The sequence below is a fragment of the Lissotriton helveticus genome, chromosome 7 (assembly GCF_964261635.1).
Source record: "Lissotriton helveticus chromosome 7, aLisHel1.1, whole genome shotgun sequence".
Taxonomy (NCBI): domain Eukaryota; kingdom Metazoa; phylum Chordata; class Amphibia; order Caudata; family Salamandridae; genus Lissotriton; species Lissotriton helveticus.
In genome coordinates this window covers 444,376,275-444,402,058 of record NC_136068.1, presented here as the reverse complement: position 1 = coordinate 444,402,058, position 25,784 = coordinate 444,376,275, and the positions used below count along the sequence as shown (strand labels likewise).

Here is a 25,784-nt window from a genome sequence, read left to right as displayed (position 1 = left end):
CTAGTGGGGGGGTTTCGATTTTACTTAAAAATTCTATTAACTGGAACCCAAAGGTTTTTTTCCACCAATCAAACCTATTTATATGTGCGAAGTTGGGGTGTCTGGGAGAATCAGGCAGGTCCACTTCTTTCCTCGTGGCGAATATGTATATCCCCCTGGAAAAAAATTCTGATCACTTTTTGAGTGCATTTTTCTCTTCTATTCATGATATAGTTATCAGGGAAGAATGTCCACTAGTGCCATTAGGGGGGCATTTAAATGACAACATTTCGAACTCTGCATCCGGAATTTATGCAAATACAGACAAAGAGGAAATTTGGCACATTTCCGAGATTTCATTACCAAACAAAGTAAAAACAGATAAGTGGGGTTTGTTTTGCTTGATTGCATTAGAAGCTTAGATCTTGTTATTTTAAATGGGAGAGTGCCCGCTGACAAAACTGCACACTTTACCTTTCACTCACAACACACTCCGAGCCTTTTAGACTATGTGATTGTGTCCTATCAAATGTTTGGGGCTTGTGATAACCTCTTTGTCTGCCCATCGATATGGAGCGACCATAGCATTTGAGGCATGACAGTGGCTTTTAATCTACCCACATTGTATTTGGGGAATGCTGGTCAGGACAGGGCCACCTTTAACAAAGCAAATGGCTGGTCTTTTTGGACGCAAAAAAACATCCTTGAAGTAGGCTCAATTGTGAAGATGGCCCAAGTAGAACAGCAGGGTTAAACTCACTTTACTATTATGCCCTTCTTTGAGGCTCAAATGGAGAAGATTAATAATTTAAGTTCTACATCTTCGGTAACTCGCCTGTGTAAACAGGAAACTTCTCATATGATTTCCTTAAAACAAGCAATTAATCATCTTGCCTGAAAACAGCACATACTATTTCTCACCGATTGGCAGCAGGAAATCGATCGCCTTAATCGAATGAAAAGGCGTATTATGCTTTGTGAAAAAAGAAGGGAGCTTGGTGACAAGTGGATTGGGCTGAGGGAAGCCGAAAAGGCCAAATACACAAGAAAGTATTGGCGCTTGATCCCGGAATACTGCTATTCGAAGCAGAGGGCACTAACCATACTAATTCCAGGAAAAGGAGTGCGTGGATTACATCTCCCTATTATATGGAAACAACAGCCCAGTTTCTTCCGTGATGATAGATGGGGTTAAACTGGTTTCTATTGAATTTACTGAATTTGGCCCCCCGTCAGGAAAGGATGTGGTAAGTTATATAAAGAATGCAAGGACATCCGGCGCACAAGTGCCGGATGGAATCCTGATTGCACTAATTAAAAAGGAACCAGAAGCGTGGAGTGATTTTTAGAGCCACTTTTTAAACATTGCTTTTTAGGGCTCGGGCCTACGTCACCACGAAGTGGGGCGGAGCTCCGAGCTCCTATGTATTAGAAAAAAAAAATCTTTAGGGGTCCGGGCTGCAACATTCCTTAGTGCGCGCGCGTTTTTTATGGGATCTGCCTAGTGATTCGTCTTCGCTGTGGTGTCTATTTAGTAGCCTTGACATGATAGGCTATATGTAATTTACGTGCGCCATGTTTGGCATTTTCTCTGCGGTTTCGCGCACGGCCGTCCATAAATATCAATTAGGAGCTGTCAGGGAGGTGCTGTAATGGAATACAGATGCTGTGGGCGCGTTCACCATTCTGCAGTGCGTTTTGGTGGGCGCGCGCCATGCATTATTTTGTTGCTCCTTTCATCTCAGGTTTACTCGGCTAATTTCAATGTTTGAATAGCTGAAATGCTTTTACCGAAATTTAAAATGTTTGTTTGGAATAAAAGGTTTACAGTTTTCAGCTAGCTTGCACCTCCTTGTTTGAACACGGTATGTAAAGCGAGTTTGTTTTAGAGCACTGATAGCCCTGTGAGGTGATACTTCAGGGTCGACGTGGTGGGTGCTTCGGGCTGGCTTGGCAGTTTGTTTATTTAAGCGGCTGACATGGTAAGTGGAATAACGAGGGAAGAACACGGTACCAGCTGTATATTTGACTGTCACTCTTAGCTGCGATAAAAATAAGTGGGAAAGTGCAATTTCGGATGATATTGAACATTTACTCATTTCAACGGGTGGCGAGTTCAGTAAGAGGTAAAGAGTACGCTTTTCATGCCCTACTTCGGGTTCACAGTGTGAGTTTGGGCGGCTGCGACACCAGCTAAATATAAATCTGGCGCAGTCCTACTGGGCACCATGCTGTATGTCAGTCTATGAGGGAAGGCGCCGTTCTGCTCTGTGCTGTGGTGAAGGATAGGGTAGTGCAGAGTGCAGAGTGCAGAGTGGTAGTGCAGAGTGCAGAGTGGTAGTGCAGAGTGCAGACTGGTAGTGCAGAGTGCAGAGTGGTAGTGCAGAGTGCAGAGCGGTAGTGCAGAGTGGTAGTGCAGAGTGGTAGTGCAGAGTGGTAGTGCAGAGTGGTAGTGCAGAGTGGTAGTGCAGAGTGCAGATTGAGAGTGCAGAGTGCAGATTGGTAGTGCAGAGTGCAGATTGGTAGTGCAGAGTGCAGATTGGTAGTGCAGAGTGCAGAGTGGTAGTGCAGAGTGGTAGTGCAGAGTGCATAGTGGTAGTGCATAGTGGTAGTGCAGAGTGGTAGTGCAGAGTGCAGAGTGGTAGTGCAGAGTGCAGAGTGGTAGTGCAGAGTGGTAGTGCAGAGTGCAGAGTGGTAGTGCAGAGTGCAGAGTGGTAGTGCAGAGTGCAGAGTGGTAGTGCAGAGTGCAGAGTGGTAGAAGTATTACGGGCAGCAGTACCACTACCACCAATGCTACTGCTATCAGGCAGCTATCTTGCATTCTTTTATAAGGCTCACTCACCAGCAACCGTTAGTGCAATCTTTCACCAAACACACACAACATCAGCCATGTGTGCACTGTTCTACTAAGCACACACACACCAGCCGGCAGTGCACACTTCCACTAGGCACACACACCTCCAGGCGATAGTGCACTCTTCCACCAAGCACACACACCACCAGCCATCAGTGCACGCATCAATTGTTAACACATCCACAATTAACTTTTGTAGCAATCGCAGTATGGTACACTTTACTTTTAAACATATTCATCTAAAGCACAGCATTACACAATACAACTCACATAATACCACTACACACCACATGCACACACTCCTTCACACATGACGAAAACACATTGCCATTTACAATGCCATTAGCTCAAAATTAAATAAATCCGAGCCACCACCACCAGTACTAACACTACCAGTACCACCACCACCACCACCAGTACTACCAGTACTACCACCATCAGTACTACCAGTACTACCACCACCAGTACTATTACTACTACAGCCACCAGTACCACCACTACTACAGCCACCAGTACTACCACTACCACCACCAACAGTACTACCACCACCACCAGTACTACCAGTACCAGTACTACTACAACCAGTACCACTACCACCACCAGTACTACCACCACCAGTACCACCACCAGCAGTACTACCACTACCAGTATTAGGGGCAGCAGTACCACCACCAATGCTACTGCTACCAGTACTACCACCACCACCAGTACTCCCGCTACCAGTACCACCACCACCAGTACCACCACTACTACCACCAGCAGAACTACCACCAACAGTACTACCACTACCAGTACCACCACCTCCAGTACTACCACTACTACCAGTACCACCACCGCCAGTACTACCAGTACCACCACCACCAGTACTACCACTACCAGTACCACCAACACCACCAGTACTACCAGTACTACCACCATCAGTACTACCAGTACTACCACCACCAGTACTACCACTACTACAGCCACCAGTACTACCACTACTACAGCCACCAGTACTACCACTACCACCACCAACAGTACTACCACCACCACCAGTACTACCAGTAGCAGTACTACCACAACCAGTACCACTACCACCACCAGTACTACCACCACCAGTACCACCACCACCAGTACTACCACTACCAGTATTACGGGCAGCAGTACCACCACCACCAATGCTACTGCTACCAGTACCACCACCACCAGTACTCCCGCTACCAGTACCACCACCACCAGTACCATCACTACCAGTACTACCACCACCAGTACTACCACCAACAGTACTACCATTACCAGTACCACCACCTCCAGTACTACCACTACTACCACTACCAGTACCACCACCAGTACTACCAGTACCACCACCACCAGTACTACCACTACCACCACCACCAGTACTACCACTACCAGTACCACCACCATCACCAGTACTACCACCATCAGTACTACCAGTACTACCACCACCAGTACTACCACTAATACAGCCACCAGTACTACCACTACTACAGCCACCACTACTACCACTACCACCACCAACAGTACTAACACCACCGCCAGTACTACCAGTACCACCACCACCAGTACTACCACTACCACCACCACCACATTAACACACTCCATAACACTTAGCAAAAATACATTACCATTTACAATGCCATTGGCTCAAACTCAAATAAATCCAAGCCCGATTGCATTTCTAATGCTTGTTTATGAATACAATCCCACCTCTTGGAAGGGGAGCATTATAGTCCCCCTGTATAAAAAAGGACCGAAAACGGTACTGACCAGTTTTAGACAAATATCCCTTCTGGATGCCTCAGGCAAATTATTTACAAAAAGCAAATTAAGCCATCTTCAACAATGGGTTTATGATCAGAATATCCTTCCCCCGGAACAAGCTGGTTTTAGAAAGAACCATGGCACCTTGGATAATATAGAGGTTGTTCCGACAATTGTAGAGAAATATGTTTTTGTCAGAGGAATGCCAATATATACAGCTTTTATTGATTTTTCCACAGCGTTTGACAAAGTGGACCGTCAAACGCTGTGTAGAAAACTTGTTCTCCTTGGCATACCATATAATCTTCTGGGTCTGATTATGGAATTGCACACAGACACATGGTGTCGGGTTCTGATGGGAGGCTTGCAGGGGCTATCATGTAAAATTAGAACGCACAATGGGCTCAAACAGGGCTTCCTATTGGCACCACTTTTATTTTCTCTGTATATTGCTTATCCCCCTGGCACTCTGAACACGGTAAGGGGAGATGCCCCAAAAATTGGTACAATGTACGTTGGCTCTCTGTTATATGCAGACGAAGTTGCAATAATTGATCTAACGACTATCGGCCTGCAACGTCGGCTAGATGCCTTAAGTAAATATGCAGAGGCTCACTTCTTGAAGATCAATACCGCAAAAACCACGATTTTGGTATTTCGTAAGAAGGGGCTTAGAATAAGGAGCAGTTTAAGATGGATGCTTGGTTATGAAAAATTGGAAATGGTTGACTCGTACCTATATGTGGGGAAGGTTTTTTCCAAAACTGGCCGAGTTTTGGAGCATATTAAACATTGTGTCAGTGAAGCTGTCTCCCAGGCAAGTGCACTAAACAGATTTTATAAAACTTGCGGGAGACGCCACTTTGGCCATGTTTTATCTGTTGTAAGGTCAAAAACCCTCTCCTGTTAATATATGCCTCCGAGGTGCTGGACATGAATTATTGACTTTCTTTCGATAAGGCAGAGGGGCAAATCCTGCGTCAAATTTGCAATTTAAACTCCTTGGCAGCCCCACATGCACTGCGCCTCGAATTTGGATTAGTTTCGCCCTTTACCCTATCCTTGGCTGCAGTTCTTAGGTGGGGTAATTCCCTCCTTTTGAGGGAGGAGGGCACACTTAGGGCCGCCCTGAGAATAGAAATTTTTGTCATGCAAAAAAGAACAATTAACGTTTTTTAGGTCCTTCGTACGTGCTAATGATACATTCGGCCTTAGTTTGAATTCCGCTTCTCCTACGTCCAAATCTGTACTGAAACAACTTCTAAAGAAGTTTAGATGCCCTATTAGTTTGGCGAGAGACGTGGCCTCCAGCCAGTCCAGGTCCAGTAATGAGGCGGTTATAGGGAGTGCTTTGGGGAATAAACCACAGCCTTATCTAACTTGGAATATCCCTCCCGGGATCAGAAGGCTGGTACTTCTACTGAGATTTAACTTGCTGCCGCTAAGAGATGTTACTGGTATCTGGGATAAAACACCTAGAGAGAAGAGAATTTGTGAATTATGCTAGAGGCAAATCAAAGATCTTAATCGTGTGCTTTTTGTATGCCAAAAGCTGCAAAGGGATGTTTGACATTACAACGCATGCTTTTACATCGCATGCCTTTACAACGCGGTTTTTACATCGCAAACCTTTACAACGCATAGCGCTTTGGGGTGCTGGATAGTGAATAGTTTAATTTACTATTCCAACTCCAGTCCCCGTGGACACTAGGGAAGGTGTTGGATAGTAAATTAAACGTATTCCCTATCCTAGAGCGCCCCCCAGCGCAATGCGTTGTAATGGTTTGCGTTGTAAAAGTTGCGTCGTAAAGGCACTGCGTGGTAAAAGTTGCGTTGTAAAGGATGTTTCCTGATGCAAAGTGCTAGGGGATTGTTTTTAAAGCCAGTTTTCATTAAATATAATATCCACTCTGCCCAGGAGACACGATCTTTGGTTCTGTCACCTCCAAATGAAATGTTTTGTTTTGAGATATATCAAAATTGTTTTATGTATTTATAGCACTATTTGCACATTTTTATTATGTCGATAAATTTAATCTACTGGTCGGTTACTAGTTTGTATCATGTATTTTAGCAGTGCTTGCACACCTCTCAGTATGTTTGATATAAGAACTTCCATAGCAATGTATAAGGAAGAATTTTGTATTGTACGTAAAGTTTGTCTCTTTTTTTATCTGATGATGTGTTTTGTTGACCCCCGTAAGAGTTCCATAACAAAATAACATTAAAAAATTGTAAATTAATTACATTAAAATTAAATTAATACTAAGGGGCCGATTCCGATTTGGGTCGGAAGGGCTCTGAACCATGTTCGGAGCCCTTCCGACCAAATTGGTACGTGTCAGACGGATTCCTTTCTGACCGAGCCATTCCGATGGGCTCGGTCGGAAATGAATCCAACTCGGATTTCCGGATGGTCTCCTACGGGCTTGAGGAGCCCGTCTGCCATCCGGAAATCCTCCAGTACTCCCCCGGTTGCCTCTTTACGACAGAGGGAGTACGATGGCAAGTTTTTTACTGCCTTTTCGTGCCGGTGTGTCCAGCATGAAAAGGCAGTCGGAAACTGTCTCTGGGGGCCACTAGCAGGGCCCCCCATGGGTGTGAGGCTGTCGAATGGAGGCCTGGGGGCACCTATGGTGTCCCTCCGTTGATCCTTGTACCCGGTGGCAGGCACCTTGGGGTGCCGGCCACAGGGTGCAGGGATGATCTGCACCCCTGCATTTCACATTGCAAGCATGCTTTCCGGTCGGAATGCATGCTTGCATTGTGAACCATATGAATGCGACTGAACAGGGTTCGGAGGCATCGTACTAGCAGGGCCGTAACCGACCACAGCAGGTTGGTCGGTTACAGCTCCTGACCGATGTCTGACGGACCTGAGTCCGTCCGACATCGGAATCGGCCCCTAAATATATTAAATTGAAAGCGCATTGAAGTAGCATGTACAATGACACTTCCATTTAAACAAACACACATTTATTGATTGTAGGGAACAATGTTAATATTGTTACTGTAACAACCGGTTCAAAATCTGGAAGTAGAACAAATGAGCTCTTTGTGAAATCAACCTGAGCTGAGAAAGTGAAACCAGCTCTGCTGATCAAACAGCCTAAAATGAAGTGCAGATGACTCCAGTCATACAGGATTACTTTACAAGCCATCCCCGAGTCATCGAATGATCACCTTACTACTCTAGAAGTAACTTTCACACCATAAGACATCATCAAGCACCTGAGGGCATCAGCAGAGCTCAGAAAAGTGAGCCTGATGATTTGAGGATGACTTGAAAACAAATCTCTGCTAACTTCACCAGATGAGATTGTTCCTGATGATCAGAGGCTGCTTTGGAGATGACCATCTGAATAATTCATAGGCACTCACAAAATTAAACTGGCCCTGAAAATTTGAGGAGGGCTTACTTATTACTTCAAGAGCCTTACTCTGACTTGATTTCATTCTTGTTACAAAAAATAAGACATTGATAATTTCAGAATTATTTTTTGATTAGTGAACAATGAACACCATTTAGCTATTTCACGAGTTTTCATTTACCTACAAATAAATGGCTCTTCATACAAAGAGATTCTTCACACACCAGTAAGTAGAATGTAGGATGATGCTTTCCTAGAAGTGGGTATCTAATATCAGCATTGTACATATATGACAAGTTAATCTAATGGGAAGTCTTTCTACCTTAACTTTCACTTTGCTTTCTTTCTTTGGCCTGTCTCTGCTTTTTCTTCTTTTCCCTCCACAGCCTCATCCCTGAGTTCATTTATCATCATGCAATGCTTTCTCTTCTGGAGTGCGGTGTTATGCAGCTTCAAATGGAATGACAGGGTGATGAGCATCTGGCATCGCAATGCTATTCCTTTAGTTTACTGTTGTAATCTCCTTTCTCTTTTTCCTCTTCTTTTTCCCTCTTCCCTCTCCACTTTGTACCTTCTTCCTCTCCCCGCATTATCCTGCCTGTTGGAATGTTCCAAGGGAGTTCACATTAGAATGTTGGCTTTGTCATCATCTGCGGGGAGTGGGTGACAGAATAAAGACGTTCTTACTTACCCTGCCTGAGTACTTGCTTCATTCCAACATTTACATTCTGTACTTTTGCACGGTATTGGAAAGTCAATGCCAATTTGTTTGCAAACTTCCTGTAAGAAAAACGAGCAAACGCCTAGAATTTTTTTTTTCTGTGCAGGTGCCGGAGAGCGTGGGGTCTTGCCTTGAATTTCTCACCTTTTGGAACAGTCTGGGTATATTGTGCAGTCTAGATTTTTCATTTGCATTCTGGTACTCATAGTCTGGTGTTAAAAAAATCAGCTTATAAGCACCAGAATACAAAGAACAAATCTTAACGAAATGAATGTCAAGATCCTGTTTTATGCGATCTGAAAATCTCAGAGCTCTGAAGTGCATATTTCTCGATGATAAGGCAGACATGGTGCACTAGTCGATTCCCAAGCAGAGCAAGTTAGGGGTTTCTTTGGTTTGCTGCCAGGGAAGAAGTGGCTATAAGAACGATCCGATTATGCTACAGAGGCCCTCCCACAATACATACTTTGTGTTGCTGTGGCTGGCATCGACTTACCTGTTCGGAATAATACTTTGTTTTCTTTGCCAGGCTGATTTTGGATCGCCTCTTGGACTGGGCTGAGGACTCTGACATTTTAAGTGATTATCAAGCAGGCTTCAGAAGGAATGTATCCACCACCGACCAGATTTTCAGATTAAACATGCTTTTCTGGAAAACGGTCAAAGTGGAGGGCGGTTCGCTTTACACTGTTTTCGTAGACCTCCGTGCGGCCTTTGACTTGGTTCCACGAAGGAAAGTTTGGAGTGTATTGGGGGATTTAGGCATCCCAACTCCCCTTTTAAATATCTTAATACGCCTCCATTCGCAGAATTTCGCAAGGGTCAGGTGTGGGAGACAAGGTAATCTGTCGTCTAGTTTCTCCGTTGGCAGGGGGGTAAGGCAGGGTTGCGTTTTGGCGCCGACCCTGTTTTGCCTCCATGTCAACGGAGTAATTACCCACCTGAATACGGTCCCCAACAGAGACGCCCCAAGGCTCGCTGGTTCAGGGATCTCTGCGATTATGTTCGCAGATGATACCCTGTTGCTGGCAAAGACTCCGATGGGCATACAGCGAGTCTTGGACGGCTTTGTCTCATTTTTTCAAGATCGGGGACTAGAAATAAATACATTAAAAACGAAATTCATGATCTTTAATCCACCGAAAACATCCCGCCCAAACCCTGCTATAGGTGGTGTTCGTTTGGAAAGAGTCCAAACGTTCGAATACTTGGGATTAACTCTTAATGAAAATATGACTTGGGTGCAACATCAGATTAAAACCCAATTAAAGCTCTCCCAAAAAGCAGGGGGGATCCTTAAACTCCTTAAACAAACTACGTCAAAACCTATTTGCCCACCTCTTGAAATCTATAAAAGGCAGGCACGGGGAGCGGTGATCTATGGAGGGGAACTGTGGGGCCACAGTTGTCACCCAGAAATTACCGTCACGGAAAATAGGTTTCTTAGGCAGTTGGTATCTTTGCCCGCTAGTACGCCCTACTTCCCCTTAGGTTGGACCTGGGACTGAGATCACTCAAGGAGGAACTAGGACTCAAGCCTCTAACTTTCTGGAGGCGTCTCTGGGTAACCCCTGAACTCGCCAGCTACAGGCACAAGCTTGCAGAATTGTTAAAATTCCCAAATGTCTGGAATTTCCCCTGGCTGAAATATATCAGGCAGGAATTTGACAGGCTAGGTTGCCCTTTACTATGGACTAACCCTGAACGAGCATGCAGGGGTATATCCCGTAAGGAGCTAGTTAGTCTGTATTATGATTATAATTTGTCTGCCTGCTTAACGAATGCCCAAATGGGGACAATGACGAGCACATTCTTGGCATTAAAAGATCACTACAAATTAGAGTCTGCTTTTGATACCATCAGCCCTAATGGTCATAGGAAGTTGTACCTCCAATGGAGATACGACTCCCTACCAATAAGAGCCCTCACCAGCCGTTGGCGCCCCAATGCTCCCAGAAACTGCCCAGCGTGCATTACGGAGTTAGAGAATGAGTTGCACATAGTCTTCTTCTGCCCTTCCTACCAGATTCTTAGGAAGAAGTGGATCATCCCTATCTGCAAAGACTTGGGGATTAGGCAGTGTTTTCACTCCTATCGAATATTAAAAACAGATTTATCCCCAATATTTGTCTTTGCTGTTACGAAATTCCTGGCTGCCATGTGGAATATCAGAAGTGAGTACGTGGTAAAATGAGATCAAATGTATTCGCGTACAATGCTCGGGTGTTTCGGGGGTATTGGTGACCAGAGGTTCTCTGGGCTGATTGTCCTTTTAACTTAAGATAATGTTTTTATGAAGAATGAATTTTACGGCACTTTGTACTTTTGTATTTTTTAAACAATTGTAATGATGTATGCTGAAATTTTATTGTGTATTCTTTTATGACATCTTTTTTGTCGAAATAAAGACGAAATTAATGAATGAACTTTGTTTTCCCTTAACTGTGGCAAGAGCAAAGAGAGAGCTGTGACTCAGAGGTACACACGTGTTTGATTGTCATGGTGCATTATAGTGCTGCAGGCAATTTGTAGGCTGGAGCAGCAGGTTACTCTCAGCACACCTCAATGCATCAGGTCACTTCCAGTCACTACAATCCTGTCAAAAGGAGGCACAGGTAGCACGTTGCTGGGCAATGAATACCATTCCCGAGTCCCTGCCCAGGAACCATTCCGCAACCCATATGACAATCAAAGCACAGGCACCCCTTCGCACTGAGTTCAGTCAGAGAAAGGCAGTTTGTGTCCAAAAAGTGACCCAGACCAGCACCTCCTCGAGGGAGCTTAGCTTAAGGGAAGACCCCTCCATTCACAAGAATCCACTAATAGAAGGACCCAAGTGAGCAACTAGTTCATTCCCAGATCATGAGGTTCAGCAAACTAAAGAACCTGCTTTAAAAAAAAATTACTTCTTCTGAACCCCAACGATCCACCACCCTTTGTTATCACACGTTTCATCAGTGGAGTTTCAGGTTCAGCCAAGTACAGAAGCCGCATCTGCACAGGTAGCCAAGTACCAAATAAGCTAAGCCACTGACCTCAGAGCGAGTAGCCAAAATGACAAAACCTCCCAACACAGTACGCAGCCTGTCGGTCGGGTTGCATTCGCAGGAAAACAATGCATTTAAACACTCAAAGAGTTAGCTAAAAGAACTGTTCAATGAAGCAAAGAAACAAAGGGGCATATTATCAAGAACGGCATTAAAAATTATCGCCGGTTTAGCTGCAGAAAACTGCCGCTAAAGCAGCGATAATGGGCTTGATAATATGCCCTTGAGAATTCCAATAGAAGTCCATGTTCTGGTGTCAACATGGGCTTCTATTGGAATTCTCCAGGGCACATTATCAAGCCCATTATCGCCGCTTTAGCAGCAGTTTTCTGCCCCTAAACCGGCGATAATTTTAACGCCGTTCTTGATAATATACCCCAAAGCACTTTGAACAGGATGTAAAAGTTAAACAAGGCCCTTAACCCCTAAGTGACTTCTGACTCAGGGGTAGAAGGGCATAAACGGTGAGGGAACCGGTGGGGGAAGTTATATGTACTGGTTTTCTAATACATTACACTTAGTGAAAAGGGTCACTTGTTTTATTAGCTAACACATCATTTGGCATTGTATGTGCACTGCCTCTCTACTTAGTAAACATCACTAGCGAGTAAATAAATGTCTACATGAAGATTTTTCAATCAGCCAAGAACATACAATAAACTTTTTCTGTGTGTGCTAAAAAACGATTTTCCTGTCATGCGCTTGACAGGTGCAGTCTCCTTTCCACAGGGGTATTTTCTGCACTGACAAAATGGCGCACGGAATCGATAGTAAACAATGCGCCACTTATTTACTGCTACAAAAAGCGTACTACAACGGCCCTGGAAGCCATGCTCAATGGAACAACAGGGAAGAAGAAAAAAAAGCTGAAATAGAAGTAGGATACCAACGGGCAGTGCAGGGACCCGAGAGTTCTCGAGCTTCTGCTTCCAGACTAGAAAGTCCTTCTCGTGCCACAACTCAAGCTGCTCCTCCTGACGCTGCATAGCAACGGATGTTAGACAGCTAAACCCACGCTCCAACCTCTCTTCACACCTGTACTGGCGAGTTGACAATTCCAACAAGGATGCGCTTTGGTGGTGTTTGCAAAACCTGCGGTGTGCTTTTCAAAATAGTGAAAGAGAACAGGAGGACATTTTGGATCACTGCTGTCCCATGAATGACGCGAGAAGGGGCCACGCTTTACTAGTCACCCACACACATCCGCATGCCAGGCCCAGTGTTTGTGTTTTGCACAGAGACGGTTTAAGGAACAAACTTCAGTTTGGCAGAAATAGTTTACTTTGTCTCATCTGTTTGACATTCACGACTGCCGAAGAAGGCAGGCTTCATCTTTGCAACGGGTTCTGGCCACATCATGCCTGGAGATGGCAGCGGTGCCCGCGAGACGTGGCGCCCTCGTGGCAGGCCGCAATTCGGAAGGTGTAAAGTAAACTTCGGATAGGGTTGCATCCCTCTGCAAAAGTAGCCTCTAGGGAGCTGGGGTGAGGATTTGTAGGGTGAAACGCCCTCTCTGTATGTTAAAGCCACTAAAATGGAACTTCACTTGTAGGAAACTGTGGTGGGCAAGCCAGAGCAGTTTTGGTAAGAATTGAGCCGGAGCCGAGCAAGGGGGTCCAGGTTTGCGCTTGGAGCCACCAAAACAAGTTTGTCGGGGAGAGGAGGAGGCAGCGGGGGGAGGGGAGAGAGGAGGGGGCCGGCGCCTGTTTCCCTTGCGGGAGCGAGGAGGGGGCACCATCTGTTTGAAGTTTACTATAAACAGATGGTTTCAAAGCTCGCTCCCGCAAGGGAATCACCAAACATGCACACATTGCTATTGAAAGCAATGCAAAGCATGTACGTTTTTGGCAGAAAAGGCGAATCCATTCCTAAAGGTCTCCTCCTAAGCAGCGCATGTGCGCTGCATAGGAGAGACCTAAAAACATGGAGCGGATGGCAAAGAGAGCGGGTAGCGGTGGGGAGGGCGTGGGGGCACCCATACGTGCATCGAGCACTTACACAAGCATGAAGCATGCTATTAACAAAGAAGAGTTCAGCAAATAACAGTTTCGCTGTGGAAGCATAACAAACTGTGCTTGGTTGGTTCTGCACTGGAAAAAAATTGAAGTGACGTTTGCTGCTTAAACCAAGCACATGGCAGCAAACAAGACCGACAATGCTCTAACCAAATAGTAAGCAGCAGGCAGGAGATCCCCTGTTTACTTAATACTACAGGTCTTGCCGACAGCGCATGCGCGCTGCCTAGGCTTGACCTAGAAAGTATCTCAAAGTGTCAATTTCCTGAGTTTGACAAGAAAGTTTATTGCTCCATGTTCAGACGTGCCTTTGTGGATTGAAGGATGCAAAAGTTCTCCGGCTATGCCCTTCCTGGAGTTCTGACTTATATACCCTGCCACAGCCCATCTCAGACAAAATGTTTCCAAACTACCTTAGGCCCTGGACTACCCCTTTAAGGTAGGCAGGAGTGCTTTCTCCCTTAGAGCTTTGGGGTGTTGCCCCACTCATATTGCGGTCCCCCCTATTAAACCTGAATAACATACATTTTAAAGTTTCTTTTATTCTGCTTGCGGCAGTCAGCCTTCAGCCACTGGCCGGCTGTCTGAGGGGACTCCTGGAAATCAATGTATGCAGACCTGAAGGAGTGGGGCTTAAACAATATTGAATTTGATAGACGCCATGCTCACCAGCGAGTGAACCTGGGCCCATAAAGTGAGCATGTTGGATTTGACTACTGCTTGTCCCCGGCCAGTCCGACATCCGCACTAAAGGCCTCTCCCCAGGAGTCTCCACCTGCGCATTAGTGAGCCGGGGGTGACTCTAAGCCTTAGCCCCGTCTCCTAATGAGCAGTGAGTTTGGCTGTCCGAGCCAATCCAGGCGCTGCTCTCATTCTGTCTAACAGCAAGGGAGTAGCATCTGGATTGGCTGAGAGATGGTTACTAGGTTTCTAGTGCAGTGCTGTGCACATGAGGCACAGCGGGGGTGGGAGGCTCCTGTCCACGGAACATGCTCAATCACTGTATGGCTTTAATGTGAAGCTATGCAGTGATTGACCATTTCTGCAGTTCCTGCTGAGCGAGCCGGTCTCTCTCCTAGGCCTAGATTTATCAAGCCGTTTGCGAATCGCAAAGGCCGAAATTTGCAGAATTTCGGCCTTTGCGAGTCGCATACGGTCTTTTTGCATGTTTTGGCATGCATCAAAATTTCGCAAATTAAGGAATCGCAAAAATGTGCGATTCCTTATTTTGCCATAGCATTTAAGGAATCGCAATTTTTGCGATTCCTTAAATGCTATGTATGTAGCATATTTAAATTGAGAATTTTGGTTAAGAAATCGCAAATTAACACCAACTTGTAGTTGATGTTAATTTGCGAATTCTTTTAAAAATGCACAAATTGGCATTTTTGAAGGTGGCATGTGACGCACACACATGCCCATAGGGCATGTATGTGCACCATATGCACACACATGTACATTTCAGGGGTGCAGCAGGGTGTCTTTGAGACACCCCTGCACCCTTGAAATAATTCTCAATTTGCGATTAGCAAATTGCGAATTCGCAATTTGAGAATTATTTCACAACCAATCCTGTGGGCCTCCTGGCCCATAGGAATGCATGGGAAAATATTCCTTAATTGCGAATTCGCAAAATGCGAATTCGCAAATAAGGAAGATTAAGAAATCGCAAAAAATTAGCGATTTTCTACATACATTCCATTTTGAGAATTCTAAATAGCGATTCCTTAAAAATCGCTATTTAGAAATCGCAAAATGGAATCTTGATACATCTGCCCCCTAGTCTCTTCCCCTTTCGTGCGTTGCTAATGGCACGCTTTGCACAAGGAAGTGTTGGAGAGAGGAAGATCGAGGCCCCACCTGACCTCATGGCCTCGCACTTGAATTGTCCTCACTGGGAGCCGTGCGGTAAGGTAGATATCAGCTCAGATCCCCTTTTGTCTGGAGTTTAGCCAAGTGGACAGTGGAGTGGACATATCTGCATCATGCATTGTCCGCATTGGTCAGCACATTATGGTTTTCTGCTAATTGCTAAGGTGTTCTCTGCAGGGTAAAAAGAGCACTAATAATATGACTAAATAAGGAGGTAAAAACCATAAGGAATATGTTTGTGGCTGATTGGGCTGAGTTTGCATATGGCACTAGCGCTGCCTCAAGTTTTAGTCAGGGTCAACGCCACGTCGGAGTACTGTACCGTAAGTAACTCAGGCCTAAGGCCTGTATTTCCTCCCATTAGCCCGGTTCCTTATTTCCGTCGTGTTTTGATTTTTACTTTAACATGACTAGACGTTTTGGCTCTTGCGGGCACCAGAACCGAACCCAAGACCTTTGTCAAATTTCGATGCAGATCAAAACATTGTTTCAGTGTTGTGAAACCAGGAGAGGGGTATGGAGCTAAGAGAGGGAGAGAACCGATATTCTCTCAGCCAGGAGAGCGACTGTGCACACTGACAGCCCTGCGGGGAGCCGTGCACACTAGCATCCCTGCACACACGCGATCCTGTGCACGGCTGCTCTGTGCATTGGTGGGAGTGTACAGTGCTAGCTTTGTGCACAGTAGCCCGGGAAGTGGATGCGCTCTCTAGCATGCTAGCAGAGGCGGACCCTGCACAGCAGGCTTTGTAAGCTGTTAGGTCTGTGCACTGACAGCCTTACAGGCAGTTGGTGCTGCCCCGAAGTCTCCTTGTGCAGGGAAACTCTGCAGGCAGTCCTGAGCACAACCCTAATTGAGCACGTAGACTGCTCCCCTTGTGTACCAGTCGCCCTGTGCAGTGGCAGCTCGGCACATTGAGAGGACTGTAGCGTGCAGGGACCCCTGTGTGCTGACATGGTTCAGCTAAGGACAACTTGTTATCATTTTGCTCAAAACATAGTTTCCATTTTAATGTTGCAATACCCACAATTGTTGTTATGAGATAATCAATATGGGAGTACATTTTTCACCTATAACTACCAACCAGGCGCAGTGCAGAGACAACCCTGTGTCCAAGTCGGATAATTGCAGACCTTGCATGGCGCACTGTACAGGTTGGATTGACATGTTATAACCCCTCGACCCTTTCCCCCCCCCCCCATCGAACCCTCTTTGTGATGGTCGGTTTTTAGTGGAGATGGGCCTGCCAGTAAATTTTTGGCTCTAAAAGCTGAGGCCCGAGCCAGCAAAATATTTGGCAAATAAATTGTGCAACAAACATCACGTAAACACAGAACGAAGTCGATTTACATTTCAAAAACGTTTTCCTTGTAACATGGGACAGTTTCACTGCAGTTCGTTTTTTTTTATAGCTGAACTGAGTCGTTTGCTGGAAGTGACCATTTCTTCAGATGAAGTTAGAAACATTCATGCAGCCACCAGCTCCGTCCTGGCGACATGCCAGCAGAGAAGTTCCTATATGTAGTTCACGTATAGAGCAGTTTATATACAGCACTTATCCTGGATTGATGCAGTGCAAGGTGCTGTCCAATGCGCCGATGAAGTAAAAAAAGGCAAAGTAAAATAAAATAATTGCCTAGGATTGCCTAGGATCACACAGTTTGCTCAACTGAGGGGAGGAAACTGGTATCGATCCCGTTTCCTGAATTTACAGTGCTCAATACATGCATTAATTACACGTTCATGACAGTGCTTCCACTGAGAAAAAAAATCAGCATTTTAGATTACCTCAAGCATGGGCGAAGGCAGACGCTCTTAAGCAAGACTTCAAGTGTTATCAAGGAAAGTTTCAACAGTTGGCGAACAGAGTGGGTGGCAGGGCGCGTAGAAGCCATTTGAAGGCTCGGCTCGTTTTGAGCTCGAGGCTCCAAGAGGACTTCGAGCAGAGCCAGGCTTGGGGCTCCTTCCTGGGTCGAGCCTCCAGGGGCTCGCCTATTTCTGGTTTCCAGCTCTCCAAGAGTTCCCCATGTGGGAGAGAGAGTGCGCCGTATGACTGTGGCAGAAATGCCAATTCAATGCACACACAGTGGTCTTGTGTGCTAAAGCAAGTGTGCCATTGAGCTATTGAACACCAGAACGACTGCACAAGCCATCGACCTCAGAAGGATGAACGGATGAGTCTCTCCTGCAAGTAGTCAAACAGAGAACTGGTCAGATGATGCATCCAGTCCGTGAAACTATGTCCAGAGCTATCTTTCTGAGATTCCTGGGATTTTAATCTTTCACCAGCAACATTCAAATAGGTCCCTGCAGACCCTTAGGGACCCGTTTCAATACCCTTTTTAATTACTTCTGGGTCTGTGACCCAGAGGTTCCCGGTCAACTTAAAACACCCGCCTGCGCAATAAAGCTCACATGTAACCTGTGCTTGTTTCCGGATCCCTGCAGCATATACAATAACGCACTGGCCTATATCATTATAGAATCTATAAACTCGCCAAACGTCATGATTGGAGTGTCTAGGAGATTATAGACAGATCTCAGCAGGTGGCGCATTAACCCTCTGAGCTTTCTCAGGGATGTATGTAGAAGGCACTGACCTTGGCAAGCTGGGGGTTCCTTTGCTCGTAGCTCCTGGTGTAGTCAGCAAAAGTACAGCGCTGATCAAACATTTTATAGAGAGGAGGCATTTGGCATCTCTCCCATGGAGGAGAGGTTTGCCATGGACCTGCCCCTGTCCCGAACTAACCTTTGCACAGACCGGGAGTATCACAGAACTGGATGTGTTCACTCAATCGGGGCCCATTCATCACTGCAGATGTTTACTTCGGAGAGGGGCGGGGGAGAGGAGGGAGCACGGCAATAAAATCAGAACAGATGTTTTGCTAGAAATTCCAGCGATATCCTGGAACAACAGAAAGCAGAATCGGCGGAGGCGAAAACAGATAATGGAGTAAAAATAACTGGGGCAGTAGCAAGAGCAAACCCGTTCTGTGAATCCAAGGTTGAAGTTGGAGACCACGCAGTACCCCTCCCTGTTAGTGGTCAGAAGGGATCGGTCTAGCAGTCAGTTTATGCCTTTCATTCTTTTGTTTCATTTGGGCGCAGTAGCAATTATAGATTATAAAAGTAGTAGTATTATTTTGAGTACTGCTTTTTAGGGTGGAGCCTGCATGCGCTACGGCATATGTGTTGCTTGCAAGACCCTATTGTCTACAAAATGGACTTAAAGCCCTCCCATTGCTTGCCATTTGTTGGCTCCAGTGCCCCTCTTCTTTGTAGCCACCTCCATTGGCCAGTGCTGGCCGAACACCGTTTCCGATTCTTTCTGTGGAGCAATAACCAAGCACTGATTAATCAAAGTTAATCAGTGCCTGTCCCATGCTCCCAACATGATTGATTCATGTACTATTTCTTACCCCTCCCATGCTAAAACAAGCATTTGCAATGCAATAGATCTCGCATTTTTTAGAGTTGGGTATATTGGCGTTGTACATTTTTTTTACTTATGTGTTTTGTAGTGGATGGATGTGATGGCAATTGTGTGTTTTACAAATAATCTAAAAGGAAGCGTGTCGATTGTAGGTTCTGGTGTATGAGGCTTTCTGGGATACAGTTCAAAGAAATACTGGATTTCTTTTAGCAAATGGATACTATGCACTTATTAATGGCACAACGAGAATGCTTTATTATATACAGGTAAATCTGGGTATGGATATATTAAATCCAAGAGAATAGGAGTCACCTGATGATTTTATTTGTGGGTATTTAATATCGTTAAGCAGTATGATGGTGGAATTTGACTATGCTTTTAACACCACAAAGAGTGTTTGCTATGAATTTTATGGGATTACCACCATGAATCCACAACGAGCAGAATAAAGATAACATTTGCTGTAAGTAACTGGTAGGTCTGTGCACAAACCAATGAAACATAGCCTGAGGTTCTAATTGAATTGAATTGAATTGAAAATTCCATTTATATAGCGCATAACCACCCGAAGGCCTCGCAGCGCTTTGGGATGAGCATGAGCATGGGATGAGCATGGAGGCAGATCCCTGGGTGCGGACACAGACTGGGGATGCACTGGACCCATAGGCATGCGGAGCAGAGACACAGTGAGACAATGTGAGCTGAAGCAGACACAGGGTACAGGGTATGAGGCAGCGATCCCATTCACTGGACACATACTGGGGGCACAGTGAGGAACCACAAACGAAAGGGGGTGAATTTGTGGGGTGGACACACATAGGGGCATAGTGTATCAACCAGGCATAAGGTAAGAAGAGGAGGATGAATGCCCATCCAGGTACAGAGGTTGGGACACCATTCAGTGGACACACAGTGGGAGTGACGACGACTGGTGAGTGCTGGCAGGGAAGCAGGGATACGGTGGGCACATACGACTGATGGTGAGCAGATAATAGGCAAAGGACATGGAGGCTGGTGGTAAGAGACAGAACGGGGATGAACGTGCAGCGGGTCATATACATAGGGCATACAGGAAGCAGGTGAAGGGTGATTATACACTGGCGGAATGGGTACAGTGATAGGGGGAGTAGAGACAACAGATGTATTAAGAATTTGACCAGATTGTGAAGAATAGATGTTGGAAGCAGTTAGCCCACGCAGTGGATAGACACTTGGGGCACAGTAGGCGATTGGACAAAGAAAGGACATTGTAAAAGAAAAACCAAGGATCGGTCAATTGTATTCTGAATGAAATGGAGTCATCATGTAAATCTACCTTGTCAGTAAGGACTTTGAGGGTGGAGCCATGCCAGGTTTTTACAATATCCACCTGAAACATATTTACATGTGTTACTGAAAATGGGAATCAGAATGGGTCTGTAGTCTGACCCTTATCAACCTGCAATGGATGACCCTGATTTAGACAAGATTAGAAATCATCATCACTATGCCTCCACAAGAGGAATAGCCATTTTCTTTAGGCTAATAATCATATTTAAAATTATACTGACTTTTATAACAAAAACAATTATGCTCTAGCTGGGAAGGCATGTTTTATTGTTATGTATTGAATGACTAGCTTATTGTCTTATTAAAAACACAAACATTTTGAGAAGACAAGCTTCCTGCCGAGAGTTCTGGTTATTCCTTCCTCAAGTGCCACACTCGGCTCACCTTTGATGGAAAAGTACCTGAACCCTGGAACTGGAAGGGATTTAGTGTATGCCAACTCTACAGATGGTTTATTTCATAAAGGTGAGTTTTTAACATACATCACTGGTTTGAATGCCTACTTCAGAGAAATTAGCATACTTTAGATCGCAAAAGGTTCGAACAGCAGTGGGGCTTACTAAGACCCTACTTTAAAGGGTAATGCAAGTTTGGCTGTGATAATACTGCACCGAAAATGTGATACAATATTACAACACTAGAGTGATATTCGGATGTATGAACGAGATACATTATAAAAAACACGTTTAGCACCATTCCAAATTACTCAGTTTTGGAGTCCAGGCAATGTGGCAATTCAATTTGGACCAGCACATATTGTTTGAGAAAACACATGTGGTGTAAGTAATTTGCACAACACGTGTAATCTGGTTTAGGAGCAAATGTTAATTTATGTGAAGTTTGGGATTAACCTGAGCCAATGACTGAGGACCTGAAGCTTTAATTTTTCCGAAGTGTAAAATAGGAATTCAGCTGTTTGAGAATAACACTTTGTTAGATCTGGGGATCTCTAGTTGGCAGTGGTATTCACCTTTGTCCAAAAAGGGACCCTTACTTCTAAGTCAGGATAAGGGGATTACACTCCTTGATAACCCCTGCTCACCCCCTTGGTAGCTTGGCACGAGCAGACAGGCTAATCCCAGAGGCAGTGTGTTAAGCATTTGTGAATATACACAGTAATACAGTGATAACACTACAGATGGACACAACACAGGTTTTTATAAAAATAAGTATTCTTTATATAGACTTAAACACAAGATCCCAAAAACGACAAAAATCCACAATACTACACTTAAGATTACTTACAAGATGATTAAAGTCTCTTAGATGAAGTTGCTGTTAAATGCGACAAAGTTCTCAACAAAGTACTGGATGCGTAAACCCAAAGTGAACAAAAGGCTCACAAAAGTGGAGATGCGTCGGTTCCGTGATCTGGGGGAATGGTTGCGTCCTGCCTCAATGCTTGCGCAGAGTAGGGGACTCGTCGTGAGCCTTACCGGCAGAGGTGATGCGTGGATTCTCGGCTTGCGGGCCCATTGCGGTGCGCAAGATGGCTCCTTGATGCGATGCGATGATCCAGTTGTGATGCGAGAAGATGGTGCCCTTGATGCGGCGATGCGATGACGATGCGATGACGCCCTGGCACCCTTGCGACAACTCTGTACTAAGGAGCTGCGACAGGCCCTGCGACGCGCTTCTCCGGTGATGCGATGGCGACTCTCCCGATGGCGTCACGCTTCTCCGGCGATGCGACATCAGACAGCTTCGATGAACACACGCTTCCAGGGAGATGCGGCGAAGGCTCGCTTCTCCGGCGTTGCGACGATTTCAGCTGCGGCGGCGACACGCTTCTTCTCGATGCGTCGCGCATCCATCTCCCAGCGGCACTCAAGTGACTGGAGTCAGAATTCCCAGCAAGGAAATTCAGGAGGGAGCTGGAGGTGAAGTCTTTTGTTCCTGAGACTTCCGCAGGAGGCAAGCACAGTTCAAGCCCTTGGAGAATATTCTGTAGATGAAAGTCCTTACAAAGTTCCTTCTCCTTTCCCTTGGCAATGAAGCAACCACTGCAGACCAACCCAGCAAACAGCACACTGGCAGAGGGGCAGTCCAAACTCCTGCAGCTTCCTTGGTTCTTCTCCTTGACAGAAAGGTTTCTTGTTCCAGAAGGGATCTAATTTCTTGGGATCAGGGTCCCAATATTTATACCCCAAAATCCTTTGTTCTCTGAAGGCAGAAAGGCCTCTGCCTAGTCCAAACCAGTTCCTGAGCACTTTCTTTACATCACTCTCCTCTTCTTTTCACTGTGCAGGGCAGAGACATCAGTTGCCCCACAGGAGGTGGAGCCAGCACAGGGGAGGGAAGATGCAGCTCTGGAGCACTCTGTTGACATGATTCCTTATCTCCTTTCACAGTGCATGGCAGAGACATCAGACAAGCCACAGGGTGTGGAGCCAGCATTGTAGAGGTAAGGCCCAGCCCTATTCAGGTCCCAGGTGCGACTCCTCCCTCCCATCAAGTTCAAGTTCAGCATTTGTATAGCGCACTACTCACCCAGAGGGTCTCAAGGCGCTTGAGGGAGGGAGGTGTTTTACTTATCGAATATCCAAGTTTTTAGTTGCTTTCTGAAGGAGAGGTGGTTCTGTGTAAGGCAGAGGTGGGTGGGGAGAGAGTTCCAGGTCTTTGCCGCTAAGTAGGAGAAGGATCTTCCCCCCATGGTGGATCTGTGGATGCGCGGAATTGCGGCGAGGGCTTGGTTGGATGATCGTATTTGTCGGGGGGGGGGTGTAGAAGGATAGACGCGTGTTGAGGCATTCGGGTCCTAGGTCGTAGAGTGTTTTTTGTGAGTGGGTGAGGAGACGGAACGTTATTCTGTTGTTGACAGGGAGCCAATGGAGGTCTTTCAGGTGCTGGAGATGTGAGCTTGCCGGGGGATGTCCAATATGAGTCTGGCTGAGGCGTTTTGGATGCGTTGGAGTTTTTTCTGTAGTTTGGCTGTGGTTCTGGCGTAAAGGGTGTTTCCGTAGTCCAGTCGGCTTGTGACCAGTGCGTGGGTGACCGTCTTTCTTGTTTCGGTGGGGATCCAGCGGAAGATTTGTTTGAGCATGCGTAGGATGTTGAAGCATGATGATGAGACAGCGTTGACTTGTCTGGTCATTGAGAGGGAGGAGTCTAGGATGAAGCCCAGGTTACGTGCGTGGTCCGTAGGTATGGGTGCGGTTCCGAGGGCCAGTGGCCACCATGAGTCGTCCCAGGCAGAGGGGGATGGCCCTAAGATGAGGACTTCTGTTTTGTCCGAGTTTAGTTTTAAACGGCTGTTCTTCATCCACTCGGCTACTTCTTTCATTCCTTCGTGTAAGTTGGTTTTGGCGGTGTTTGGGTCTTTGGTGAGGGAGAGGATCAGTTGGGTGTCGTCTACGTAGGAGATGATGTTGAGGTTGTGTTGGCGTGCGATGGGAGCGAGGGGACTCATGTATTCGTTGAAGAGGGTGGGGCTGAGTGATGATCCTTGTGGTACTCCGCAGATGACTTCGGTGGCTTCTGATTTGAAAGGGGGAAGGCGGACTCTCTGGGTTCTTCCGGTGAGGAACGAGATGATCCAGTCCAATGCTTATCCTTGTATTCCGACGTTGCTGAGGCGTTGTATGAGGGTGCTGTGACAGACTGTGTCGAAGGCTGCGGAGAGGTCAAGTAAGATGAGAGCAACTGTTTCTCCGTTGTCCAGTAGTGTTCGGATGTCGTCTGTTGCTGCGATGAGGGCGGTTTCGGTGCTGTGTTTGGCTCGGAAGCCGGACTGTGAAGGGTCGAGGGATTTGTTGGATTCGAGGAAGGCGCGAGCTGACTGTTGACGGCTTTCTCGATGACTTTGGCAGGGAATGGGAGGAGCGAGATGGGGCGGTAGTTCTTGAGTTCAGTTGGGTCTGCCGTGGGTTTCTTCTGAAGGGCGCTGAGTTCGGCATGTTTCCAGTTTTCCGGGAAGGTAGCGGAGTTGAGGGAACAGTTGATGACATCGCGGAGATGGGGTGCTATGATGGAGTATGCTTTGTTGAAAATGTGGTGGGGACATGGGTCGGTTGGCGATCCTGAGTGGATGGAGTTCATCAGGCGGATGGTGTCTTCGGTGGGGATTGGGTTCCAGGCGCAAAGGTTGTTAGAGTGCGGTTTTGGTTCGGAGGTGGGTGGGGTGGACTGGTCTTCGGACTGGTTTCCAAAGCTGTTATGTATTTCGGCGATTTTGTTGTGGAAGAATGAGGATAGGTAGTCGCAGAGGTCTCGGGAGGGGGTGATGTCGTAAGTGCCGGCGGAGGGGTTAGTGAATTCTTTGACGATGTTGAATAGTTCCTTGCTGTTTTGGGCATTGTTGTCAAGTCGATACTTGAAAGCTGATTTCTTGGTGGATCGGATCAGTTGGTGGTGTTTGCGGGTGGCGTTCTTGAAGGTGGCTAGGTTGTCAGTAAGTATGGGCGGCAAATCCGTTACGTCCGCGGATTTTTCGGATTTTTGGTGAATACGCAATCCGTGTATTTTACGTATTTTCCAAAAAATCCGAAAAAATCCGCGGATGTAACGGGTTCAAAAGTTGAACCCCCACCCACTCATGTAATGGCGCCAGCAAGCTGCCAGCGCCGTTGTAAAATAGTTACAAAGTTAGCTTGCACAGGAACCACTAGATAAAACGAAGCAGGTGCTGCTTTATTTTATCTAAGTGCTTCCTGTGCAAGCTAACTTTGTAACTATTTTACAACGGCGCTGGCAGCTTGCTGGCGCCATTGCAAACACACACATGGTCGCTGGAACTAGTTGAAGCTCAAATGCAGTGACTCATTCATCAGCCCAGAAACAAATCTTAAAATCTACCGTCGAAAGTCAGCTGTGATGCTGGATAGAGGCCTTTGCATCCTTGACTTTCACGAGCACAATCCCTGTGCTGTTCCTGTGACCAGGAGTCTCTGTATCTTCATCTGCGGCTCTGATCGGCCTCTGACCTTTTATACACACAAGAGGCATGTGCAGCACAATCCCTGTGCTGTTCCTGTGACCAGGAGTCTCTGTATCTTCATCTGCTGCTCTGATCGGCCTCTGACCTTTTATACACACAAGAGGCATGTGCACTCGCATGGAAGCCCCGTCCGTTTGGCCATGAGTAGGCACATTGTGTTCGCACGGGTTTCTGCACGTTCGCGAGCGTTTTGTACAATAAAACCCTCGCGAACTTGCAGAAACCCGTGCGAACACGCAAAAAAAAAAATACGCTAGGATCCGCGGATTTTGCGTATTGTCGCAATCCGCAAATCCGCAGATCCGCGGATTGCCAATACGCAAAATCCGCCCATGCTTAGTTGTCAGTGTTTGGGTTTTTTCTCCAGGTTTTCTCGAGAGTACGACAGAACTTCTTGGATTTCTTAAGGTCATCATTGAACCAGGGGGCTTTTTTGCTGCCTTGCTTGATTTGATGGTTTTTCAA

At 46.2% G+C, this 25,784-nt stretch overlaps 1 protein-coding gene across 2 annotated transcripts in view; it reads right to left on the bottom strand.

Moving 5' to 3' along the window:
• The window catches only part of LOC144768581 (sulfotransferase 1 family member D1-like), a 410,920-nt gene extending 392,644 nt beyond the window's left edge, over positions 1-18,276 (bottom strand). The window contains exon 1 of one of the 2 annotated variants that reach the window (XM_078652369.1): positions 18,222-18,276. The gene's annotated coding sequence lies outside the window, so the exon portion shown is untranslated. Of the gene's footprint in view, positions 1-8,287; positions 8,417-18,221 lie in introns of those variants that run through there. The other variant, XM_078652370.1, reaches the window with a different exon arrangement.
• Between the last annotated feature and the right edge of the window lie 7,508 nt (positions 18,277-25,784).